General features: G+C 54.8%; 1 protein-coding gene across 11 annotated transcripts in view; it reads right to left on the bottom strand.

The window, feature by feature from the left end:
* Positions 1–2,526, bottom strand: part of ADGRB2 (adhesion G protein-coupled receptor B2) — a 36,980-nt gene extending 34,454 nt beyond the window's left edge. For all 11 annotated transcript variants that reach the window (XM_007979624.3, XM_073007564.1, XM_073007563.1 and 8 more), the window contains exon 1: positions 2,340–2,526. The gene's annotated coding sequence lies outside the window, so the exon portion shown is untranslated. The remainder of the gene's footprint in view (positions 1–2,339) is intronic.
* Positions 2,527–23,697: the final 21,171 nt, after the last annotated feature.

Raw genomic sequence — 23,697 nt, 5'->3', positions numbered from 1 at the left:
CCCAGAGACCTTGGCCTGGCTTTCACTAATATCCCTCTGGCCACAGCTGATTCCAGAGAAATATAGTGGGAAGTTGCAGGACCAAGGAGGAGATGAGGGAAACTGACAGTCACTGGCACCCCTGCACCCATACTTTGGGGGGGAGGAGGGGACTGGGGGCTAAAGGTGTTTCTGTCTTTATTATACTGGGGGTTGGAGTGAAGGCACTGGAACCTATTTTTCATTTTTCTCTTTTGGGATTAGGAGTGGAGTGGAGAGGGCCCTGACCTTGGCCTTGAACAGAAACAGCCCCACACCCCTATCATTATTGAACATTGCTAGGTGCCAGACACTCTATACAAACAACCTAACTTCATTCTCCCAACAGCTATATGAGGCAGTGATCAATGACCCATTTTATAGACGGTCAATTGAGGCTCAGAAAGATTAAGTAGCTTGCCCATGTCACACAGCTTTTGAACATAGGTTGTCTGACTGAAAGCTGAGTTCCTAACTACTTACTCAGCTTCATTACCTGGGGGTGGGGAGGGAGGGAGGGATGGGGGCAGAGACCAGATGGAACCTCACTTTGTGTTACAGAAATGCAGACCACGCACGCACACCCCAGACTAGACATGTCCTTTTGAAGAGTGATACAGAAAGGGGGCAGAAGAGAGAGAGGAAGGAGGAGAGAGGGAAGAAGAGGGGAAGATCTCTTCTCTCAATCTTGGTCCAGAGAAGACCCTCCCTAACCTCCCCAGTACCATCACCAGGACATATCCTGCACAGAGTCCACACTGCCCCTCACCCCAGTAGCAGTGCAGAGGATACTCCCCAGGTGCTTGCTCTGTCCCAGGGTCAGGTGGATTCCCCCACAACCGACTCCATGCACAAGCGAGGCACAGCCCACCTTTGCCCCCAGCCCTCACCTCATGGGAAATGCCATGGGGTAGAGGCTCCCTGGCAACACCTTACCAAGCACAAACAAGCCCAACCAGGCGTCCTGGAGCCCGCGGCCAATCCTGCTGGTCTGTGCGTGAAGGCTCAAAGGACTCTTGACTTGCTGCTGGGGTGAGCCCTCCACTCCACCCCAACCCATCCCACCCGCCAGAACATATGGCCTGACAACCAGCAGTGTTTGGGCATGGCTAGCACAAGGAGGCACCTGGCCTGGCCCACCAATCTCCTCTCCCCAGGGACTTCCCAGCGTCAGTCCTGCAGCCACCGCTGATGCTCTGGCTGCGGAAACCCGGGGTTGCCCACGGGAGAAGGGGTGGCGGGTCCCAGGCTTCGGGCAGGGGGCGCCAGAGGACGCCCAGGGGCCCGGCCGGCAGCTGGCGAGGCGGGCAGGCAGGCGGCATCTCTCGGCCCGGGCGCCCCTCCCCCCCCGCGGACAACAGACCCGTCGCCCGCTCTGCGCGGGCCGTGGCGCGGAGGACTTCCCCCGGCTGTACCCTCGGACCGAGCTGACTGCGGGAGTGGCCGCCAACTTCACAGCTTACAACCCCCTCCGGATCATGCCGGCCCTGGGGCTGCGGGAGGGTGCGTCTGGTGCCCAGCTCTATGACCAGGGGTGGGAGGATAGGGATGGGGGATGGACAGATAGACTCCGGCCAAAGATGGACACAGGAGTCAGGGATGCGGGTCCAGTCGGGATCTCAGCTGGAGGGGAGGGGGCGCGGAGCAGACACGGGGGACACGGCCCCAATTTCAAGCTGGGGGGAGGGGACTTGCAGCAAGATTGGCGAGGGAAGGCGGGACTCCGGGCAGATATGGGGGAGGGGGCACTAGGGGCAGAAATAGAGAAGAAGCATGGTCAGGGTACGGGCGCGGGGGAGGGTAGAAACTATGGGCAGATATGGATGGGGACAGGAAAGACTCCGGGCAGAGATGAAGTGGAGGAGAGGAGCAGCGTCCGGCATTCAGACTGTGATGGGAGATGGAGGGGGAGACACAGTTGAGCCGCAGGTTAATGTGGGGGGGCCTCTAATAAAGGTGGGGGGCGCACCGCCCGGATCCAGGCCGAGATAGGGAAAGACTCGAGACAGCAACCACGGTCTGTGTCAGAATTCTGGAGGGGGAGACTTTAGCATAGATGGGTAAGAGGGTCGGTCCAGGCTGGGGGAGGGGGGGCCGAGATTAGAGATTCACCAGCGATTAAGGGGGCCTCGGCCCCAGGTTTGGGAGTTCCCCAGAAGATGGGGGTGGGCGAACGCTGAACGAACTCAGTTCGGGCTAGGGGAGAATTCAGCAGAGACGGGTTGGGAGAGCGCCCCGAGTCCGGGCCGGTGCGGAAACTCGGGACCGCGCCGGGAGGGCTCGGTGCGAGGCCAGGTCGGGGTCTGGGGCCGAGCACTCACCTAGGCGCCGTCAGCAGCAGGAGCGGGGGCCGGCGCTGGCGGGGGCGGCCACGGGGCGCAAGTTTGCCATCCCTAAGTCGGGGACCGGGCCGGGCGCAGGGCAGGTAGCTGCAGCCGCGCGGAGGGCCGAGGCTCCCGCTCTCCCGGGCAGCGGGTGCAGAAAAGGCGCCGTGGAGCAGCGCGGGGCGGGCGGGCGGGCGCCGGGCCGGGCGCGGGCTGCTGCCGCCGCCGCCGCCGCCGCCTCCTTGCCGCGCCGCCCCCCGCTCCCCCGCTCCCCCGCCCCGAGCACCGCCCGCGCCGCGCGCCGCCTCCTATTTGCGGGCGGCGGCCGCAGCCCCGAGCTCTGAGAGCCGGTGCCGCATCCTCCTCGGTCTCTGAGCGCCGCCGCCGCTGCCGCCGAACCCGGTTCCTCCGGCCGCTCCGGCCGCTGCCCGCAGCGCGCGCCGGGCCAAGTGACGGCCGAGGCGGGACGCGGCGCCTGCGCGGGCCGGGCCCGGGAGGGGGCGCGCGCCGGGCCGGGCGCGAGGAGCCGCGGGAGAAGGGGCGGGGGGCGGGGGCGACGCGCGCCGCCTCCTGTTAAAGGGGGAACAGCGCCAGCCGAACCGATCGCGCCCCCCACCTCCCCGCTTTGGGCCCCAGGCGCCGGCGCGGGAGAAGCCCTGGGTAAGCCCCCGCCCCGCCCGCTGCCTCCTGGACCGCAGAATGAGGCGATCCGCGACGCCCCTCTAGCTATACCCATGCCGGAGTCTTGTCGCGCCGCCAGGGTCTCCCGGGCCCTGCGGGCTGAAGCATTTGCATTGCATATTGCATGCCCCTGTGCATGCAGGTGCCAGTCATGTGCACTGAACTTTGCATATGCATACAGGTGCCCTAAGTGTGCACTACCATGTTGCCTAGGTAGGTGCATGCAAGTGCTACACACATGCACGGTGTATTAACATGTGCCCAAGTCCTGAATGCATGTTGCTTGCTCCTGTGCGCAGGGATGCTATATGTATGCAAGCTTACAGGTGCCACATGTGTGCTGAGGACTGTGGGTAACTCATATGTAGCAGCCACATATGTATACTGCAATGTGACATGTTTGATGCATACTTAAACTGCAATGTTGCACGTCCTTAGGCACGGGGATGCTACACGTGTGCAGTGTGTTACATGTTTTCCTGAGTCCCTGTCATTTCCCACAAGTGCCTTTCCCTGTGCCAGGGGCGCCCCCATGTTGCATCTGCTTGTGTAGAAGCAGCAGAGATGTACAGACCCACCCCTTCCCCATCTTGGCACTGTGCCCAGAAACAGTTGGGTGGGGCCTGAGCCCTCGTGGTTCAGGCGGTACACAGGGAGATGCCCATGGCTCAGGGCCCCAGTCAGGGGGTTTGTGGCCTGAGCATGTTGCCATCAGTAAGGTAGGCTGATATACCGCTGCAGCCAACACAAGTAGGTTAATCCCATGACTTTGGTCAGAGGAGAAACCAGCAGGGGGCAGCTTTGCAATAAGGGTGGGATGGTTTCAGCTTTGCAATGAGGATGGGATGGTTTCAGGACCATACTCTTTGAAGGTTCACTGGCCAGGAAGGGCCAAATTTTCAGGGCAAAGAAGTCCTCATTCCAGCAAATAACAACCCCACCTCTCCATGGATGCTCCTTGAGTTGTGTCGCCCTCGAGATGGGGCAAGAAGAGAAAAGCCTACCTCTTCCCAGGGGCAGTACCAAGAAGAGGCAAAGAACCACCCTCTTTTGCCTCCTTCTGTCCCTCCCACCTCCAGCAGCCTCAGTGACATTTGTTGTGAGTGATTGTGAGAGATTATCGACTTTAATGGAAGGAGGTAATAAGGGACGATGAAGGAATATCACCTGTCACCTTAAGAGAATTTATGAGGCCTTATGAGGCAGGGAGGAGGGCTGGGCCGGCACCTTCCCTTTCCCTGCGGATGCCCAAGGAGACCCATGCCTTGGGCCTAGCACTGGCAAGCAAGGCTCCTAGGGTTTGCTGGGCACCCTCAAAAACACTCAGACATCTCTGGGTTTCAAGGCTCAGCTGCTATGTGAAAGCCAGGCCAGGCAGGCCTTGCCAGCTGCAAAGTGTGTTGAAAGCCACCCCAGGGCAGTGGGAAATCTGGACCCCCTCCTTACATGGGCATTGGGAGGGGCAATGAGGTAGCTGAGACTGGGGCTTCAAGGAGGTGGGCAAAAGTGGGGAAAATGGTGCAGACATGGATTGCCCACAAGGATGCAAGCCCCTTAGAAATCTCCAGGACCCTGTCCAAAGCTCCAGCCCCCTCCTCTCCCACAGGGAGCTTGCTTCCCTCTCTATGAATATTCATGACTATTAGCATATTAGAGACCCGGAGCCCAGAGAAACCCAGGCAGGTCTCTTGCAGATGTGATGCAGCTGGATCCCTGAGGACCCCCTCCTTCTTCCCCAGGATGCAGTTGGGTGAGAGGTGATGGGAGGGACTGGCTCCAGATGGACAGCAGCATTTTTTGTCTCTCTCTGTTCCTCGGTAGCCCTCTGACTTCTTGACCCCTTCCATCAGCCACAAAAATGTACACCCAAGGAAAGATAGGAAGACAGAGTGAGGGACTGACAGAGATGGTGTCCCATACCTGGGGGCTCACTAGGGGCAAGGTGGGGAGGTCAGCAAGGCAAAGGGGGCTGTGGGAGCTGTGTGGGGACAGCAGGACCTCCCCGGGGTTGTACAGGAGTGAGCAAGCGAGACTAGGCTGACCTCTGGAAGGCTCTCCCTGGAGGCACCTCTCCGAATCAGGGTTTCCCCACCTCCTTTCCCATGAGCTCCTGCCCTTCCAGACTCACTCTGGTAATAAGGCCGCCCAGGAGGACTTGGTGTAATTACAAATCGTTTCCATATTCAAATCCAGCTGGTTGAAGAGAAATTACTTCTCTGAAGCTCAGGCGGGGGTGAAGAGAGCAAGTCTTAGCCCCAGGAGGGGCCTCCTGGGAGCCTGGGGCAGAGATTGGGCATGGGAAGGGGCACCGGCCAGAGCTTGAGCACAGAGGGCTTGAGCAGAATAAAGGGACATCCCCCTGAACCCCCTAAGCTGGACCAAGAACAATGACTTCAGCCCTTTAGTCCCATTGGGGCCCCCTCTGGAACCTCTGATGGGATTATGGGGACCCACCCCACAAGGGCAACTGCCTTGCTGTCACCCTGCCATGCTAGGTGACCTTGAGAAAGTCCCTTCAGCTTTCTGGGCCTCTGTTTCCTTATCTGGGAAATGGTATAAATGATCTCAGCCTAGGATCCAGTGAGATAAAAGATGGATTAGCAAGGGTTATGTCCCTGAAGGGGCCTTTGTCAGTAATTATTTTATTACTAATTAATTAATATTTTCGTCAACAATAGCAACCATCAATGGCCCAGTTGGAAGGCAGACAACCCTCAAGGCCTAAGCTGGTGGGGCTGCTCAGGAGAGGATGGTGTGTGGAGGAAGGGAGCTGCCCTGGCCTCACCCGCCTGGCCTCAGCCTTGCCTCCCGCTGGGCCGGCCGCTGCTATGCTTCGTTGCCCTTTAAACAGATGAGAAAATGTTCTTCTTCCCTTCCCAATGATTTATTTGGCCCAGAGCCTAGGCAGGTTTCTTTCCAGCCAGTGGGACCTAGGAGCACCCCTCACTCAGCCCTGTTCACCACTGCCATTCAACTAGGCCACCCAAAGCCGTGGATGCCAAGGTGTCCTTCCAGTCCCACCCCTACCCCACACACCTATCAGGCGCTCATAACCTGTCCCTAAAGGCACCTATATCCATGTGACAATCTTCTGCCCCAGAGTTCCTATGACCAGCACCTGAGAGCTCTGAATGGCATGCATCCTGGGGGCCATCCTGGAAAAGGTGGACTGGCCCTCTCTGCCTGTGGGAAATACTTCATGTCTAGCTTCCATCCTTCCTGCTGCAGAGGCCAAAGGGGTTAGGAGCCTGGGGCAACCCAGGTTGGGTGTTTGTCATTTTATTGCTGTTGCAGATTGGGGAAAGAAGGGAGGATGCCTTGCTCCCCAGCCAAATCTTCCGAAATGCCTGGTTTGTGTGCAACTCCTCGAGCAGCACCTGCATTCTCTGGCCCCTGGCCCCTAGGGCAGAGGATAGAGCAGCCCTTTAGGGTCTTGGGTGATCTTTACATACATGCCTCATACCAGAGGGTACACACAAGTATATATAGAGCCTGGCGCCTTTATTCATTTATTCAACAAATATTTATTGAGTCTACTATGTTCTAGGCACTGGGATCCCAGCCATCAGCAAGTCTTGTTGCTTCTACCTCCCAAAATATCCCAAATCTATCCACTCTTTACATCCCCACTGCCAACAGGGGAGTCCACGCCACCATCATCCAATGCCTAGATTCTCCCTTACTTAATTTCTGGGCTTCCACTCCTACCTCCCCCACCCCAGTCCATTCTCCTGGAACCCATTGAGCCATCTCTTTAAAAGTGTAAATCAGGGCAGCTCTTAAGCCTGCTAGTAGCTTCCCACTGCACTTGACAATGTGGCCTTCCAGACCCTGCATAGCTTGGCCCTTAGCAGCCTCTCAGACCCATCTCCAGTCCCCTCCCCCCACCCCACACTATGCTACAGCCACACAGTTCTCCTTGCTGCTCTTAGAAAACTCCAGACCCTTCCCCCAGCAATTCCCAGGGCTGACCCCTTATCAAGAAGGTCTCACCTTCAACATCACTTCCTCCAGGGAGCCTCCCCTGACCACACCTCTAAAATAGCCCTACCCCACCCCCAGTTGCTTTATCCCATACCCCTGTTACATTTCCTTGGCAATACTCATTGCTCTGAAAATATGTTGTTTATTTACACACATGTCACCTGTTGCCCCCCTGGACTGTGAGTTCTGTGAAGTCAGGGACCTTGTCCATCCCTTCATAGCTGGGGTCTGTGACACCCAGCACCAGGTACAAGGTAAGTAGTCAGCAAATATTTGCTGAGCGAATGAATGGTGAAATGGCCAGCAGACACCTTGCCCTCACAGAGCTTTTGATCTGTGACTCTTGACTGATGTTTGTGCAGTAAAACACTGGTTCACAGTTTCCCATGTGATGAACCAAAAGACTTCAGGCTCTGAGGCCACACAGATCTGGATTCCTACCTCTGTCCCTCACCAGTTGTGTGACCTTGGGCAGATCACTTATAATATCCAAGCCTCAGTTTTCTCTTCTGTAAAATGGAAACAATGATCCCAATTTAGCAGAGCTGATTCGGGTCACGTCAGATGAAAAAGAGGAAGTGTCTCACACAGTGCTATGCCCAGATGTCATCTGCATGATAGATGCTATCTGCATGAATGTGGGCCCCTTTCAGACTTACTAGGGCTATGGGCTGTTCCAGATTCAGGAAGGGAACACGGAGATCACTCAGAATTGGGGCCCTGACCTTAACACCTTCCCAGCAACCCCCACATCCCCCAAAGGAAGAGAGGTGTACCAGGAGGCGCTTTTATCTGCTGAGATCATTGCAGATAAGGAGGCAGGAGCCAAGGTTTTGCCAGTGTGATGGGGACAGTGTGGTAAGGGGGATCCCTGCAGAGAAACTGAATCTGGATCCACTTCTCTGCAGCATCTCCTCTCCTTATTTGGAAGTTCCTCTTCCTTTTCAGCCTTCCATGTCTGTGTAAACACACACACACACACACACACACACACACACACACACCCCTGCATGTACAGATAAAGCCATATCTACACACTGACACAGTTGCTGGCCCATCAACATATACACTGGACTGGGATTCACAAGCATATAAATAACCACGTACACACAACTCTAGGACACAAGCCCCCTCCATTTTTCTGGTCCAGTGGGGATCCGTCTGGCTTATTTATTAGTCCCATCACCTCTGGCTCTAGACTGAGGTCAGACACAGTCCCTTACAGGAGGGAGCCCAGGCACTCCCCCTTGGTAAATTCTTCTGAGGTCTAATCCCACACTCCCCTGCTGTAGGCCTTAAGGTCAATGAGCCCTGGCAGCCATTCCAGACAGCCGGGGATGACAGCACCATACCCTGTACCCACACCCTGAGGCTGGTGGATATGCAGGGGGCAGAGGCGCCTGAGGAGCTGCTCCCAGCTTCCTGCCATGGGCAGGGGTGAGGAGCATCCCTCAGGGAGGGGCTGGGACACTCTCAGCAGGCATGGGGCACGCTGGCAGTGGGGGAAGGCCAGTGTGTTCCACTGCCTGGGATGCCCCAGGTCCTCTCTCCTGGGCTCTGTGCCACCTGGATCCTGCTGAACTGGGCTTATGCCAAGCAGGACACATGGGCTTAGCAGGCAGGGGTGCAGGGACCTAGAGGTTTGGAGGCACTGGCTCATCCAGCCAAGCCCCTCTGTAGGCAGACACTGTGCCAGCTGCTCTTCACCTATTGTTCAAATGAGCCCTCAGAACAACCCTTGCAATCAGTCTGGTCACCCGCATTTCACAGATGAGGAAGCTGCTTTACAGAGAGGCTGAGACAAGAGCCAGGCCTCTACCCCATTCAGGGTTTGCTAGAGGCCCTGCTTCAGTTCTGCCTCATCCTGCCTCGTCCTGGTCCTCCCTGCCACCTCCCAGAGGACAGACCAAGCACCAACTTTTGAAAAAAATTATTTCGGGATTAGAGTTGATCTTCTAAAGAAGACTAGCTCCCTCGGGGTGAGAGATTTGGTTGGTGGGGGTCTGACTCCCAGAGCTTGACACCTGCTAGAAGAGGCTGAGGCTGGACACCTAGGTTTTGTGGGAGGCAACCAGAGTTGCCGAGGGTGCTGAGAAGGACGAAATGCAGGACCAGTGACACTTATATGCCTCTCTGGCTGGCACAACCACACTCCTTACTGACAGGAGCACACGATGACACACCCCAGGAGGACATCTGTCCCTCTTGCTGGAGAGGAAAGTACACCAACTCATGCTGGCAATAAAGCAATCACTGCAGGGTTGTGGGGCTTGCTTCTGGCTCACCACCAACTCTGGCGCAACTCTCACCTCAGAAGGTCCCAGGCTTGGGGGTGAAGCCTGTGGATGGGGCGGGGGTAGGGGTGTCAGGCTCCACAGCCTTGTAGTTGGAGGGGAGGGCCCTGGAGCACCTCGCCAAGTGAGTGTTCTGTGTGTCAGAGTGGGAGTGAGTGGGGCTGAGCTCCGGTACACGTGTGGGTGGTTGTGTGCGTCAATGTGTAGGGGGAGAGTCTGTGTGTGTATATGGCGTGCCTGTGTGCAGGTTTCGTGTTTGTCTGCCTAGGCTTTGTACGTCAGAAGCCTGGACCTGGCTCTGGGATCTCTGCTGCATGTGCGTGTGTGTGCCTTTGTTTGCAGGGTGTGCGGTGTGTTCATGCATTTCTCTGTCTGTGTGTGTGGCGTAGAATGCATACACACCTATGATGCTGGGGTTTGGCATCCACTCAGTGTCTGGACGAATGTGAGGTGTATTGACAGGGCAGCGTTTTCGTGTTATTGGAGTTTGTGTGCAACCAGAGTGCGATGTTTCCTTGTGTTTGGTGTGTGCTTGAACGTGTGTGTGTGTGGAAAGTGTTTGCAGGCCTGTATGTGTCTGTGCCTTTGGTGAGTCAGGGTGCCTGGCATTTGCAGGCCCAAATGTGACCGCGTCTGCATGTCAGTGGTATGTGTCTATGCCAGCCTGCGGTGCGTGTCTCTGTGTGTGCCTGGCGGTGCTGGCAGGCCCTCAACTTCCAGTGAGGTCTGTGTGTTACTGTTGGGTGTGTGTCTCTGGGTGTCCTATATCTGTGTCTGGATGAGGAGTTTGGATCCACTGTGGTGCATGTCTGCAGATCTGTACCTGTGGCCCTGGGATTCTTGTCTTTGGAGACTTTGGGAACTAATCCTTCCCTGGAAGCCCGCCGCCCCCTCCTATTCCCAGGCTGAATCCTCCATCGGGCCCTCCCTTACAACCAGCTTGGCCAGCTTGGAGCCTGACTTTCCACTGGAGGGCCCCCTCCGGAGGGAACCCTGAGGCTGCACAGCCACCGGGTCAAGGTCACATATGGGGGGACAGAGGCTCCCACTCCTATGGTGCCCTTACCCCTTACCCTCACAAAGGGCCCCACCGCCGGAAGCCGCCCGCGCTCCCACACCTTGTGCGGGTCTCCCCTGAAATGAATTTTAATTTCCGCTCAAGGCAGGCCACGTCGTGAGTCCCGAGCCCGTGGCGGTGGCGGCGCGGGTGTGGGGCCGCCTGGGCGGGAGCGGCGGAAGAGAGCGCGAATTTGAATTTCAAAGGCAGCCGGGGCCCAAGTGCGTCTGCGTTGCCCGATTGTGTGTGCAGCGCTTTTGTGTGTCCGCGAATGCGCGCCTGCGTGTGTGGCGTGTGTCTGGGTGTTTTGTGACTGTCCTCCGTGAGGCCGTGTGTGAGCTCTTGCGTGGGCTGTGTGGCAGGGAGCGCGGTGTCCATGGGCCGCCTGTCGGTGTGTCTGTGCGTGCTTGTGCGCTAGTCTTTGCCTCTGCGAGTGGGTATTTTTAGGACCGAGTCTGTCTATATAAGCCTGTGTCTGTGTGTGTGCGCTCCCGGCCCTGCGTGTGTCTGTGAGCGTCTGCCGGGGCGTGAGTGTGCTCGGACCCCCGCGGGGGTGCGGGTGTGTCCGTGTGTCTGTGCACGTGCAGGCGAGCGTTCCCATCTGTGTGTGTGCATCTGAGTCTGGGCTATGTGTGATTCAGGGACGAGTCTATGAACCTGCCTGTGCCTTTGTGTGTCTGTGTTCCAGCCGATGCGTGTGCGCGCTTGGGTGTCTGTGTCGTGGCGTGTCCCTGCAAGCGTTTGCGCCTGCAGGTGCTAGAGTGTGTAGCTGTAGGAATGAGTGTGTGTGAGTGTGCGGAAGGGGCACTGCGCGAGGGGGTGCAGGTGCGGAAGGCTAAGCGAGCCCACGCCCCCCACGGACGGTGCCGCCCCCAGCCCCCCACCCCCGCCTGAGGCTATGTGCCCCTGTGTGCCTGCGCCAGCCTGCGGGGCCCTCTCTGGGCGCCGGGAGGGAGCTGAGCGAATGGCCCTCTCCTCCCAGAGACCCCGGGCCCGCCGCCAGCCCTGGGTGTCCGCCCCTTCCTCCAGAGGTCCCGCTCGCTGACCCACGGGCACTCAATGGGCACTCGGGAGGCAATGGCCGGAGAGGATGGGCCGTTAGCGGGAGGGACCGAGCGGCTCCGGCTTCACGCTCTCGCTCTGCTGAGGGCTTGGGGGCAGTTCATCAGTCTTCGGCAATGGGCCTGCTCACTGTGAGATCTTGGCTGTCTTGTGGCTGAGCTGGAGACTCAAGTTAGAGTGCAGGAGGGACAACCCGGGTCTGAGGCAGCGCCATCCCTGAGCAGATGCATGCACACACTGCCATAATTCAGACACACCACATTGCCCGGCACAAATGACCCAGCACAGGAGTCTGGGATAGGCCCCTGACACCGGGCTCATGGACAAGCCCACCAGTGCACACCCAGGAGTGCACACACCCACACCCCCCTGACCCAGAGACTCGGCAAGTCTGTGCACACCCCACACTCGAACAACTCCACCTCTCCCTGGGTCTTGGACCCTGTGGGGTGAAGAAGGCCAAGACTCAGAAGTCCCAGAGAATAAGGGCAGCCTTGAGTCACTCAGTGTGGCCTCTACTCTGATGGGCTTTGGAGAACCTGAGGTGGTTCTCCCTACATCCTACCTCCCTGAAGCTCTCAGTCAAGGGTTAGCAGGAAAAAGCAGACCCCAAATCCAGTCATTTCCATCAGGTGCCACACCACAGCCAGAAGCAGGCAAGGGTCAGGGGCTACCTCTTCACAGAGATGCTCTCCCCCCGACCCCCGCCACAGAGAACTGGCTGGGCACAGGGAGGTGATGTCAGGATGTCCAAAGGACAGTAAAGGAGGAACTACAGATGGAATGATGGTTTCACGGCCTCCTTCCCTGCCAGATTGGGAGCATTTTGAGAAGGGGTGTGGGCTGACTCCTCCCAGTAATGCTCAGCTATGGGCCTGGCACCAAGGGTCTGCTCCATTTAAAACACTTATTGACGGAATGAAGGAAAGAAGTAAATGAGTCAGAGAATGCAGGACCACTTAAGAAGGGAGGGAGCACTGTACAGAAGAGGCAGAAATAGTATACCCAGGCTGTGTGCATGGCTGTGTGCGTGTGTGTGTGTGTGTGTGTGTGGTGCTTATGCTTGGGGGAAGATGTGCAAAATGAAGGTTAGGCTGGAAATACATCACTGAGGGCCTTCTAAGCAAAACCAGAGGTAGATTTTATTCTGAAAGCGAAAGAGATCTATGATCTATGAAGGGTTTTGGACGGGAATGAATCACAGTCAAGTTTGTTTAAGAAACAACAGGGGCAAATGGAAGGTGGATTTGAGGAGTCAAGATTGAAAAAGGGGACTGGATGGAGGCTCATTCATTCATTCATTCAAGCAATATTTATTGGGAGCTTACTGTAAGTGTCCAGCACTGAATGAGTAGAACAGATACAATCAGTCGAACAGTTCCAAGATGCCAAGGAACTTCTAGAACCTGACCACATAACTGCTGTGTTTATGTGGAGTTCACCTTCTAGTGGGGAAAGGGAGGCAGACACAGACACCTAAATGTATGGAATGCATATGTGGACAAGTGCAAAGAGGGAAAATAGTGTCCAGCAAGGGTGCAGAAGTGGTGGATGAGAATGGGGGCTGTTTTAGGAAAGGTGGTCAAGGAAGATGTCTCTGAGAAGGTGACACCTGAGCAGAGCCCTGAGGGATGTGAGGGATATTTGGAAGAAGAGCTGTTCAAACAGGGGAAATTGCAAGTGCAAAGGCCCTGAGGGGGAGTGTGCCATTTACTCAGATGGGGAAAGACTTGTGGGAAGTCGATGATTTCTATTTTAGACATGCTGCATTGAGGTGCCTTCAGGACATCCAGAGACAGTGTCCAGGAAACAGGAGAGATCTGAGTAAAGATAGGGATTAAAGAGGCCGGGTGCAGCAGCTCACACCTGTAATCCCAGCATTCTGGGAGGCCAATGGGGGAGGATCACTTGAGCCTAGGAGTTTGAGACCAGCCTGGGCAACATAGCGAGACCCTTTTTCTCTGCAAAAAAATAAGATTAGCCAGGTATGATGGTGCACCCTTGTAGTCCCAACTACTCAGGAGGCTAAGGCAAGAGGATTGCTTGAGCCCAGGAGTTCAAGGCTACAGTGAGCCATGATCACTGCCTGGAGTAAGATTGGGCAGAGCAAGACCCCAACTCTAAAATATAAATGATAGGGAGTAAAGAGAATTGAACCCTGGAAACTGACACAGAGGATAACTGCAGGGAGGGGAAGAGGGAGCAACCTGAGGTGTGAGAGTCAATTGTGGGGAGACTGGATGCTAGGGATGGGAAGTGGGGAGTGGAGAACATGTGACTAATGTGGTATCCCCAGAATGGTCCTGAGAACAGCTGCTCCTCCTCCCAATCCTACCCAGCTGCCTGGGAGAGAGCTGGGGCTATTTCATCACATTTCAGACAGGTTCAGTGGTATGCTGGTACAATTTAACAACTGGCTTGGGGGTGGGGAAGTGCGGCCCTGATTTGCAGCATTTGCCAATTTCCATGGTGTAAATCCTCCCATGATGGCCAATTTACATTACCAATGTGAAGTTAACTGACTGGCAAAATTCCTAAGAATTTAACAGTCAGCTCTCACAAGCTGGTATGGGCTGGCTCTAGCACCTTCTCCAGACCCTTTCCAGAGAGATGGGGAGAGGCAGAAAGCCTAGGGTGGTGGGGGGGGATTTGCCTTTCAATCGGAGGAAAGCATTCTGGCCTCCCCATCTTCCCTCTCGACACCCCAGAAAGCAGCTCTGGAAACCTCTTCTTTGTTCCCGCTGCTCCTCCAGTTCTAACTAACAATTTGGTATCCTGCCTAGGCCCTCTTTCCATTGCATTTCCTACTTAAAAGATGGACTGGGCTGGGTGTGGTGGTGCACGCCTATAATCCCAGCACTTTGGGAGGCTGAGGCAGGCAGATCACTTGAGCCCAGGAGTTTGAGACCAGCTTGGGCAACATGGCGAGACCCCGTCTGTAATAAAAATACAAAAATTAGCCAGGCATGGTGATGCATGCCAATAGTCCCACCTACTTGGGAGGCTGAGGCAGGAGGATCACTTGAGCCTGGGGAAGTCAAAGCTGCAGTGAGCCAAGATCACTGCACTGCACTGCACTGCACTCCAACCTGGGCAACAAGAGTGAGAACCCGTCTCAAAGAAAAAAAAAAAATGTGGGCTGATACCACACCCCCACCCACTCTCCACTCTCCCTGGTTCCCTTCTTTAGAAGCAGATGCCAGAGAGCCGTGGGCCATGTCACCTTCACCCACAGCCAGAGCACCGCTCTGGTCAGTGTAAAAAGATGGCCTGGATGTTTGGCCCAGCTCTGCCACCAGCTCCCAGGAGGTTCCTCGCCCTATCTGTTATCAGTTTCCCCATCTGTAAGGTGTTGGCAAGTGCTAGCCTCTCCAAAGGCCCTTTGACTGTGACATTCTGCAATTTCTATCACTCCCTGTCTCAGCCCTGATGGCAGCTCGGGGCCTTCTCTCTCAAACAACCATTTCCCCAGCCTCCTAGACCCTCCCTGCTCCAGCGGCCCCCCACTGCCTCTGACTCCCCAGGCTCCCGAATAAGGGGCCCAACTAATTACATTAGGATTTCATGCTAATTAGCAAACAATTACACGGGCAAATTGGTGCCTAATTTGGAGCAATAACGACAGCTCCATTGGCCGAGGAACATAGCTGCAGACAAGACTGTTCCCCTGGCCTGGTCCTGTCAGGGCCACTGGAGGATGGGAGCCAACTTTCTGCTCTAATCTGAGCCAAGGCCTGCAGTTCTCCTTGTAGAATCTTTAGGTAACTGTTTATGCTCATTACATGGTCAGCCCAGGCCTGTGCTAAGTGAAGAGGGTAGAGGAAAAGGGAGGGAAGGTGAAAGTGTGGGTGGAGGGGCACTAAGGCTCGCTTCAGTGAGAAGATGGGGAAGATTTTGGGGAGGCAGGGAAGATGGATGACAGCATAGGGAAGGGGAACAATAATTAATGTGAACAATGGCTTGGATGCTAGAATGAGCCATAGGAACTCATGGAGAGTTCCCATGGAGAAACCACATGGGCCAGAGCACAGGAAGGTAGGGGAGCTGAGGTCACAGAGGTATATAGGGCCAGGCTGGGACTGTCATTCCAGGATATTTAAATATTCTCCTGGAGGCCTTGGGAGCTAATGCGGCTTCAGGGTAGAAGGAGTAGACTGTGCTGGGACTCATCTTAAACTCAGGATCTTGGATCACCAGCAGCCATCCATCCCACCTCCAGCCTGTCATGGGGTCCCGTTTGGTTTGCCCTCTTAACATCTCTAGAACCCACCATCTTTGTTCAGGACCACAGATACCATAGCAGTAGCTGCCAGTCCTGTGCCCCCACCATCCCTGTCCACGTTTTCTCCACGTGACTACTCTAAGGCACAAAACTGCCCCCTATTCCTCCCCTACTTAAACCCTCAATGTCTCCACAGTGCTCTCAGAATAAAGTTCCAACCCGCTGTAGACCTCCCAGCTTTCTCTCCCTTCCTACCTCTGTATCCACCCTATTCCCTGGGAGCTAGACACCATTTACAGATCATGCCAGGCTCCTTCACACCTCCAGTCCTTTGCCTGTGCTGTTCCCTCTGCCCAGATTGCTTTCCCAGCACCCCTTTTTTGTTACCAAATGCACTCTCCTAGGCCCCCTCTTCTGCCTCCCAGATTTCCCCAGGAAGTATCGATTCTTCTCTACCCCGGGCTCTGTTTGTAAACTCCTTCTTCTGTGGCACAGGTCACTCCATATCAGAGCTCTTTGTGCCAGGGTCTGCCTGTTCCACCCAACTTGGAGCTGATTAGAATCAGTGCCTGGGCCCAGCGCACTGGCTCACGCCTGTAATCCCAGCACTTTGGGAGGCTGAGGCAGGCGGAACACCTGAGGTCAGGAGTTTGAGACCAGCCTGACCAACATAGCGAAACCCTGTCTCTACTAAAAATACAAAAATTAAATGGGCATGGTGGTGCATGCCTTAATCTCAGCTACTCAGGAGGCTGAGGCAGGAGAATCACTTGAACCCGGGAGGCAGAGGTTGTGGTGAGCTGAGATCGCGCCATTGCACTCCAGCCTGGGCAACAAGAGCGAAACTCCATCTCAAAAAAAAAAAAAAAAAAAGAAGAAGAAGAGAAGAAGAGAGGAAAAGAAGAAAAGAAGAAAGAAGGGCGGCCTGGCGCTGATTTACTTGATGTCTCCTTCACCCAGCACCGAAAGTGAATGGAGAGAGAAGACAAAGGGACACGATAGAAACACTTGCCCCTGAGCAGAGTGCAGAAACTGAGGCAGAGACCCAGAAAAATATTTATGAACGTGGTGAATGCTTCTCTCAGAAAGGAAAGCTGGGTCAGCTTCCAGCCTCTGCCCATTGGAGCCAAGCCCCGCCTCCATCCCCTTTAAGGTTTTCTCCTGAAGCACCCCACCTCCACCAGCCGCCACCCTGGTGTTTTCACCTCTGCTTTCAGTAAGTGAGATAAAGAAAGCCCCTATAGCCAAGAATTCCCAAAAAGCAAAGGCAGCTCTCATGGGGGCAGTGGCAGAGCAGACTGAACTGCAGCATGAAGGGCTGTGGGCAGGCTCAAGGAAGAACCTCCTGACCATCAGAGCTCAGGTGATCCCTAAAGTGATCCCTAAAGGAATGGCCAATGGGGAAGAGGAGGGGGCTTGACCTATCCAAGGGATGTCGGGAAGAAGCAGCCGGGGATGGAACACAGATCTTTCTAGAGGCAGGGGCATGACCTGGCTGACTTGCCTGAGAGCTTGGTTCTCACTTGGGGGGCTGCTACTCTATCTCAAGGCCCATCGCTCACATTAATTACCGAGAAAAAGCTGATTTCTCCTCATTTCCAGATCTCAAACGACAGTATCATTAGGCTAGTAATGTGCTGAGAAATTGTGCGTGTCTGTCTTGGAATATGTCCTGAGCCAGAATGGATGAGGGCGCCCCCAGCAGGGGTTTGTCTCCAAGACACTCTCCATGGCTGAGGGACAGTCTCCAGAAGAGATGCTGTACCACCAAGGCAGAGATACTCTCCCGCTCTGTTCAGTTGGTACTAACGATGGTGATTAAATCATAGCAGGCAATGGTGTGGGCAATAGCCCACAACACAAAAACCCTGCCACACATGAACAGAGCCACTGCTGACTTACCACAAGGACAGGAACTCCCTGGTCTGGGCTGAACTTGAATTTGAAACCTGCTCTGCTGTGCCATGGTCCTTCCCAGTCTTGCCTGGACACTTTTCTCTGAGCTCCTATCCACCTGTGAATCAAGAGGCATCTGGGCGCCATCTTGCCTCAGGGAAGGAGGAGTTGGCTGGTCCTGAACATTTTCTCTTCCCTCAGCAAAGTCAGCTCCCTGGATGTGAGCGGAACACTGCCTCCTATCCCTGAAAAACTCCTCTGCTCACAGCTCTTCACACGCCTCTCCACACTCTTCTCTTCGTGTCTAGTGCTCTTTATTTATTTATTTTTTTTTTTTTGAGGCAGAGTCTCGCTCTGTCGCCCAGGCTGGAGTGCAGTGGTGTGATCTCGGCTCACTACAACCTCCGCCTCCCGGGTTCACGCCATTCTCCTGCCTCAGCCTCCTGAGTAGCTGGGACTACAGGCACCCGCCACCATGCCCGGCTAATTTTTTGTATTTTTAGTAGAGACGGGGTTTCACCATGTTAGCCCAGATGGTCTTGATCTCCTGACCTCGTGATCCGCCCGCCTCAGCCTCCCTAAGTGCTGGGATTACAGGCGTGAGCCACCGCGCCTGGCTGTCTAGTACTCTTTCAAACGCACTTGACACACGAGGAAACTGAGGCCCAGAGAAGCAAGGCGATTTGCCCAAGTTCAAGCCTCAGAGCTAAGCCTGACCCCCAGGTCTGCCAGAGGCCAAAGCTCAGACTGAAGTCAGAGGCCTCAATTCAATCCACACAGTACTCTAGGCATATGATGTCCTCCGTCCCAGCTCCCGCCCTCAGAGCTGAGGTTGGTGAGGGAGAGGCAGGATGTGAAAATATAATTATAGCTCAGTGTGATGCATGCATGACACAAAAGAGGAGATCCAAAGGTTTATCCTCCCCAGTAATCAAAGAAATGCAAATTAAAACAACAGTGTAATGCAGTTTTACCTGTTGAAATTAAGACAGGTTTTTGTTTTGTTTTGTTTTGTTTTTTAAAGATAGCACCAGTGTTGGTGAAAAGTGCAATCTGGGCGCTGTCAGACTCCATTGATGAAAGGGTAAATTAGAACAACTTTTCTAGAAGGCCACTGGGCAGGAGTGTCAAGAGCTTTAAAAACAGATAGACCCTTTGGCCCCATTAATCTACTTGGAGGAACTCAATCCAAAAAATAACCACAGCTGTTAAAAAGAACCAGGTACAAAGATGCTTATTACTGTTATTTACAACTATAAAAAATCACAACCAACATAAATGTCTAGCAATAGAGGGTTGGTTCAATAAATTATCATATATCCATATATAAGGATATTATGCAAACATTAAAAGTCATGTTCTTGAAGAATTAATCTGGGCAAATGCTCACAATATAATGATACATGAAACAAAGCAGGAGAGAAAACCATACAGATAGGATGGGCTTTATTTTATAAAGAAAATGTTTTATCAATTCATTTGAAGAAGTCTGGAAGGAAATAAACTGAGAGTTAATCTGAGAGGATTCTGGGTGATTTTTTGTTTCAATTTATACTTTTCTGTTTCTTCCAAATCTTCTATACATTTTGGGGGGAAATAAAAGCCATTAGAAATATATGCAGTGTGTGTGTGCGGGTGGGGGAGTAGCCCAGGATGAAAAACAGAGGCTCCTAACCAGCCTGCAGGCAGTCAGGGAAGGCTTCCTGTTGGAGGTAATGCTTGTGCTGTGTCCCAGGATGACTAAACTTTATCCAACGGAGGGAGGATTCGAGTTCTAGGCTGGGGAACAGGTATGTGCACAGGCACAGAGGCAAGAGAGATCCTGGCCTCTTCTGGAAACTCTTAGTCACTGGCTAGGTGAGGGGACAACAGGGAGAGGATGGGGGTGGGCAGAGGTCTGACCAGGGAAGGCCCAGAAGACCAGGCTGAGGAGCTGACACTTTGCCCTAGGAACAAAGTGAAGCATTGACAGGTCCTAAGCAGGTGGGTGACAGGATCTAAGCTGTGTTTTATCTTCATGTACACAGAATGGTGAGCGGATGGGGCATGGAAGATAGAGAGAGGCCAGATGTGGAACCTGGGCCAAGGGGGCAGCGGTGGGGAGGCTGCTGCATGTCCGGAGGAGGGAGGGTTTGGCCTGGGCTGGGCAGTGGTGGCCAAGAGAGGAGGGGCCCTTGGAAGCAGTGATTAGGAGGAGATTGGACAGGACTTGTGATTAATTGAAGAGTAGCGGCAGAGTGCGGGAGGGGGCCTCTGCTGCTGACAGTGACTATAGCATGCTCAGAGATTTCGATCGCAGTTTTAGGAGTGGCTTCCTCCTCCATTTCCCCTAGATAGACAGATCTGGCCTTCTATGATATTAGGCTGCAGATGGTGGGAGAAGTTGACCTTGGTCCCACCACCATACCCAGCCTGACCTCTGACTCACCCTGAGCACCCTGCACCTTCGTCACCTCTGCACTGCCAGCCCTGGAAGGTGGGGCGGGCAACGACAAGGGAAGTCCACAGGAAGGTCAGGAAGTCCCTGGCAAGGTCCCTCCCTCAGGACACAGGCACACACTGTCACACATGGGGACACACATCCTCAGAGAGAGAGCACAGCCACTCACGGGGCTCTGAGAGTCAAGTCACAGGCACTGATGTATACCCAGGGACACAGCCTGACAGGAGCTATAAGATATGGGACTGTCACACACACAGTCACCACCCCACAGTTACACAGCCTCTGACACTGCCAACTCCAGCCTGGGTCTCACATACAGGCCATTGTGCTCAGCTAGAGTTCCCAAGGTCCTCCCTCCTGCCCTGCCCCCCACCTGCCCCCCCCACCCTCCTCCAGGAGGACAGGGCAGAGGGCTGGCTGGCAGAGAGGCCAGCACAGGGGGCTGGCACAGGGACCCGCAGCTCAACGGGGCAGCCCAGCCAGGAGGGAGGCCTCTGAGAAGAGGTTGCCAAGGCAACAGGCTCCTGCAGAGCCAACCAGAGGCTGAGATTCTCGGCTCTTATTTTTAGAAGTTGGGCCTGGGCTGGTTGGGCCGGTCAGGGGCCAGGCTCCCCCGGGCACACCCAGGGCATAGACACCAGCTGAACACCCTAAGGGGTTCTGGTGGGCAGCATCCATGCTGCGACTTCTTCCACACACTCCCAGCCTCCTTCCTGGGTGTCATGCCCCAGGTGGGATCTTGCATTTCCTCTGTCTTCAAATACAGCCAGGGGCCTACCAGCAGCACCCACCACCCACCAGGGCCCAGGCCAGGAACACAGCCTGTTCGCCCTCTGCACTGCAGCCTCTGAATGTCTGTGCTTCGACTGATGGCATCAGGGGAAGGGGAGCTTGGCCAGGCCTGTAGGGTGGTGTTGCGAGGCTTGCGTGTCATTGTCAGCGTAAGTGTATATGTGTGTATTGCAGGGGCTGCTCTCACTCTCAACTGTGTGTGTGTGTGCATGTGTGTGTGCATGTGTGTGTGTGTGAATTCCCTCTTCTATGGGGCAAAACAGAGGGTCTCCCTCTGGCTCAGCTCCACTCACCACCCCCTGCTAACTTCCACCCCTGCCTGGATTTCTTTAAGGTGAGCAGAGGGGGCAGAGATCTCAAGCTGCTGCACTAACCTTGGTGGCCCCCCTTGTCCAGCCCCTTTCTGTGTCTGAGCAGGCTTCTGAGGGGGTAGAAAAGTGGTGGCCAGGAGAGGGAGGGGCCAGGCAGGCCCAGCCCGACAGAGCCTGGGAGAGGGGTACTGGGGAAGCTGGGGTGAACTGACTTTAAGGTGACTCCTCCAGCTGCCAGGGATTTCTCTGTTAATCTGGGACGGCTCTGTTTGCATCTCATTTCCCTATATTTGCATAACAAGGGCCTGGCTGGCACCAGAGATCGAAATTCCTGGCCTGGTAAATTGTGTGGAAAAGCCTCTGGAGGCCCAGCAGGAATCCTGGGGAAGCAGAGGCAGGGGTTGGCTGTGTTGATGGGGAAGGTCCCCATCCAATCCCAGGAGTCTCCACTTCTTCCCTAATCCCTGGTCAGGAGGGATGGGAATGTTGGTGGAAACAGAGAGGGAGGGGTGACATATCGCTAACAGAGTAAATTTCTAATGTTCTCATCACCAAAAAAAGTTAAATATTTGAGAAGCAAGATATGCTGATTAGCTTAATTTAATCATTCCACAGTATATTAAAAACTCATAACACCACTTTGTACCCCACAAATAAATACAACCATAACTGGTCAATTTACAGTAAGAAAACAATTTGAGTCATCCTCAACAGACCCTGGCACCCAGCATGGAGCTGGGGTGCGTACCCATTGGTGGAAATGGCCTGAACTTGGTAAGGTCAGAGTTGGGATGAGGAAGTAAACCTCAGCCCCCACTAGTCTCAGGAGAGGGCCTCTCTGGCAGGAATGACTGGGATCATATCTGGGACCTGCCACTTACTGTCCCCAGGACTCTCAGACCTGGGCAAACAAGGTCCATGCCCTGGGGTCCCACTTTAGATGACACCCTTTGGCCCTCTTCTGCATGGGGGTGAGGAATTCAAAGGTTCAGGGTCCACCCGGAGCTCCAGTCCCCTTCTAGGCCATATTCCAACCCACAACCCTGAATTCCCTGCCCAAGGAGGCCTAGGCCAGCAACCAGGGTCTATGGAGCCACTTTCCCATGCGCATCCTTCCTCCTCAAGCCCAAAGGGTGGCTGTTTGCCAGGAGTGTGGACCAAGCAGGGACTGGAATGTTGGGGTGCCCACAGGCATGCATACAAGGGCCCTTATACTGTAGGATGGAGCCCAAGGTAGGATGAGAAGGGGGGTGGGCAGAGGGCTGGGGTCCTCCTTTTGTGTTGCTGCCCTAGGCTCTTTAAACACTTGGGGTGGCTCTGACAAGCTGTTTGACCTTGGGCAAGTTACTTAACCTTCCTGTGCCCCCCAGTAGGGTTAATAATAGTACTTGCCTCTCAGAGTTGTTATGAGGATGAACTGAGTTAATTCATGTAAAGCAATTTGAACAGTGCCTGGCACAGAGTACCAGTGCGTAAGCGTTAGCTATTATTATCCATTATCCTGGGATTTGGCTTTTTTTTTCTCTCCAGCTGCAGAAGCCCCTTCTCTTTCATTTAAGAGACTGAGCAGGAAGCAGGGGAAGGGGATCCCCTCCACTTCCTCTTCCTCCTCCCTCAGCCCAGGCCCCTTTTCTCCTTTCCCAGCTCTTGCACCCCCAGGCCAGGGGTGCCAGGAGGACAGCCAGGTCATTGGACTGAATGTCATGATTTGTTTAAAGTCTTTATTGGCTGAATGACTGGATGAGCAAGTGAATAAATGAAAAACAAGGACTGAGTGAATAAAAGTCAAACAGAAGGCTGGACGGACTGATGGAAGAACAGACTGACAGACATTTTGGCTTTGGGGCCCTCAGATCTGTTTCCCTGAACATTACTGTTTTCTGCCTGTTTTGATTAGATGGTGGGAGGCAGATAGGGGAGGCAGGCTCTCTGCAAGGTCAGCTCTGGCCTGGTGAGTGGCTCACCCTGCAGAAGGGGCCCCTGTGCCTGTAGCATTAGAGGGAGAATGCCCACATTCAACCAAGTCCTTCTGTGTCCTGTAGATGTCTGACTGTGAATGAGAGACCTTGGGACAGGCTCTGTCCTGGCCTAGGGCAGTGGGGGCTGAGGGGAGAAGCTGATGAGCCTCATTACTTCCTTATTTACACCCCAGTCTGCTTCTGGCAGAGCCAGGCCTCAGTGCCCGCCTGTCAGCCAGCGGGTTAGCGGTGATGGAGAGCTCCCTTGGGGCCTGTCAGCCTCCACCATCTGGCCAGGCTGGGGAAGCTGGGGGGACCTGTCGCAGGATGCCCCTCTGGGCCCCCCGGCTTGGCACTTGGCTCATCTCAGAGAGTGATGGACGAGTGGGCATGGGGGGGTGCAGCTGTGTGGGCCTTCATGTGTGTGGCCAGCCAGTGCACACAGTGGCTAGGTTGGGGTGTGACAATAAGCAGCATTTGATGTGTTCGTATTCACGACTGGCCATGTTTGTGTGTCTGCATGACTGTATTCTGTGCATGACAGTGTATGCCCCAGAACGTGAGCAAAGTGCATGGGTCTCACGTCTGGGGGTTTTCCAAGGGAAGCTCAGGGCGGAGACAAGGGTGGGGAAGGCTTGAGCCCAGTGGGGACTGG

This window comes from Chlorocebus sabaeus, chromosome 20 (genome assembly GCF_047675955.1).
Source record: "Chlorocebus sabaeus isolate Y175 chromosome 20, mChlSab1.0.hap1, whole genome shotgun sequence".
Taxonomy (NCBI): Eukaryota; Metazoa; Chordata; class Mammalia; order Primates; family Cercopithecidae; genus Chlorocebus; species Chlorocebus sabaeus.
Note: the sequence above shows the minus strand (reverse complement) of the source record. Positions and strands in the feature narration are given on the sequence as shown.